The sequence below is a fragment of the Kryptolebias marmoratus genome, linkage group LG16, assembly GCF_001649575.2.
Source record: "Kryptolebias marmoratus isolate JLee-2015 linkage group LG16, ASM164957v2, whole genome shotgun sequence".
NCBI classification, from domain to species: domain Eukaryota; kingdom Metazoa; phylum Chordata; class Actinopteri; order Cyprinodontiformes; family Rivulidae; genus Kryptolebias; species Kryptolebias marmoratus.
The window spans coordinates 2,344,204-2,347,262 of NC_051445.1; the positions used below are offsets into that span (position 1 = coordinate 2,344,204).

Genomic DNA, 3,059 nt, shown 5'->3' on the forward strand with positions numbered 1-3,059 from the left:
GTGGGGGTGAAGGGTGACAGCTGTGCTATCAGGGGTCAGTCGACCTCTGACCTTTGTATTAACGCATCATCGTGAGGCGGCGCCGGAACAAAAACCTGCAGAAGCAGCTCGTGTAGAAAGGAAACCCCGACAGAAAAGGCTTGAGAAGGAGGTGAGCAGGAAATACAAACTTATTAATAAATTAAATTAAATTAATTAATTATTCAGGGCGACAACGTGGCGACTGCACAAACGTCCGACACAACTTATAGAAATAATCTCAGTTTAAAACACGTCTGCGTCGCGGCGTACGAGCCGTACAGGAAGGTTGTTAAAGCTGCTCCCGTCGCAGTCACCATGGTAACCACGCGCCTGTGTCTGTCGCTCCCTGGCTGCCAGGTTAATGCGAAGCAGACAAAAGGTAAGCCTCGATCAAACAGTCGCTGTGTGAAAACTACGGGAAGTTTTAGGAGTTTCATGACAAGTTAAAGAGCCTCCACTTCTAATTAGAGCTAAAATAAAACAGAAGTCTGTGAGCATTTAGCTACGTGAAAGACGACAAAGATGCGGGAGGAAGAAGAGTTTAAATTTAAACTTTCATCCCGATGTGTGACATCAGCTGTCTTAATATCGAAACGAGAGATCAACGAGCTCCAAACAGAACTGGGTTTTCTCTCGTGTGTTTGACCAGAACCTCGTTGATCTCCATCATCTTACTGCCTCCATGCTTTCCGTCGCGTTTGGTTTGTTTGTTTGTTTGTTTGTAAGAAAACTTAAAAGCTGATGAGCAGACTTCGATGTGGTTGTCACAAGAAAGAAATTAAATTTTGGTGCTGATCCGGATCATCTGGATCAGATTCTTTTTTAACGAGGAGGTTTCACGCTCGCTGCTTTTTTGCACGTTTTTGCTTCCGGTGTGTGACGTTCCACTTCCTGTAACCACGGCGCGGTTTATAATTTGGATGTTCTGTTTCGGCGCCGGGCAGCAAACAGGTTCGACACATGGCTGCTCAAATACCTGCCTGCCTGAAATGAGACGCACATGTTCGGCTGATTACTTTATTTTTCTGTCAGAGAAAACTAAAAGCAGCTGAGGAGGGTCAGATTAGTGGCTGCAGCTGTGCTGTGGTGCATCATACCGTCGTGATGAAAAAAATAAAAAAAAACAAGGGAATGAAGAGGTCCTCAGTTAAATTATAACAAAGCAGTCTTTTAGAGCAATATTGAAAAGGCTTCATTCAATAAAAATCCCTGATGGAGTTCAGGTTTGGGTTAGAAAGTCCGAATTAGCTCTTTAATGGGTCATACATTTATGCATGAAGCAGTTTCTTTTTTTAGATTCACACAATATTATCTAAAACATTGATTTCTGCTTATTGCTTGTGATATCCAAAACCATAATGACTGGTTTTCTGTTGCAGAAATAAAAAAACAAGGTGCATATTTGGGCTGATAATTGGTGGATTTGGCAGCGAGCCTCACATTCCACTTTAACCTGGATTTGGTGGCCAACTCTGGGCCCAAAGATCCACCTGAAAGCATAAATTTAAAGTGAGAGGAGTTTTTCCTCTCAGTCAGGGGGATAATGAACTCCTCTCCTGCAGCCTGCCATGTTTTATTTACAGTATATCTGGGCTAACACGGCTCCAGGCAACAAACGAGAGGCCTGCACATCCCTCTCCCTCGCTCTTCCTCCGCCATCTTTGACACAGATGTTCTAATAAACGCTCCTCATTAATCAGCCCTCTCCCTCAATACATCACTCCACCTCTCACAGGGGGCCCTGCCTGCATGTGTGGGAAGGAACAACACACACACGCACCTCCCCGCTGCTCCATCCCACACACACTCGTACGCACTAAGTGAAATCAAGCAGATAACCGGAGCCTCTGCTTCCACGAGGGTGCCAGCGGGGGGGCCCCAGCTCGGCTTCGTCAACAGGTAGGAAAGGTGGTATCTCACCGGGCAGCGAGTCGTTGGTCTCCGGAACGTCTCACAACTTTCCCGGAGGATCCTCCACTTGAGTTTCAAACACGTTCAATGCATTTGTGAGACAACGAATAAAGACAGTCGTCTCCAACCTGTCTTTATCCTGACAGAAAGCGCGTCCAGGTGGACATGAGGTGGGCAGAAAACAGCTTAAATGACAACAAAATAATGTGCACGCCCAGGAGTACAGCGTCACGAGCTGTGCTCACGAAAACAAGCAGCCAAGGAGTCTCCCAGCAGCTGCATCTCAGTAAAATACCACCTTAAGGCCTCGACGACGTGGGAACGTCTTTTTCCTCGTAAACATGGCGCCGTTCTTAAAATGGTTTTCATTTCTACATGACTCAAAATGCTGCACGAACTACGCCAGGCCTGTACGTGGCGCTGCGGCACTGCACGAAACAGGAATCACGACGTGGCCGATGCTGCAAACGAGCATCTGCGAGGCAAGCATGTAATCTGTCTCTAACGCCGTTACGTCTCACGCTGGGGGCTCTACGTTAGCGTGGAGGAGGGTCTGTGACGTCACAGTTTTCGAAATGTTGCGTTCAGGCTGAAAGCTGGGTTTGTGTGTGTGGGCCCTTTAAGTGATAGCCATCTGCAGCACAGAGAGCTTATCGGCAAGACCAGGAAGTGGCACTGGGCTACTATCGGTCCCCAACATCTACTCCACTCCCCGACACAGGAGACAGGAAGACAGAGGAGTGTGTGTGTGAATAACAGAGCAGCAGGCAGGTACTGTAGGCACCCAGCTGCCAGAATGACACACACGCACAACACAAACACACACAACTTAGCCTGATGTCTTGAATCAGCTGGGAAAAGTGGATCCTATTTACAACACGGAGCCTCGTCTCTCGCCAACATACTGAGCTCAATTATGGCACATATCCACTTCAACTGGGATGCCCCCCCTCCCCACACAAACACACACACACACACAGACACACACACACTGGCAGCCAGGTTGTGCCTGTGGCAGTGGAGGTGGTGAAGGCCTGTGAAGATGGCATTTTGATGACTATTTGCCGCTACACAACGCAGCAGCTGGTGCATCAGGGGCCGCCCAGCGAGAGCGAGCGGAGGGGGGG

The 3,059-nt window shown here is 48.2% G+C and overlaps 1 protein-coding gene across 4 annotated transcripts in view; it reads right to left on the bottom strand.

Moving 5' to 3' along the window:
* LOC108249323 (DNA-binding protein SATB1) overlaps window positions 1–3,059 on the bottom strand; it is a 59,787-nt gene that overhangs the window by 34,359 nt on the left and 22,369 nt on the right. The gene's annotated exons all lie outside the window — the stretch shown is intronic.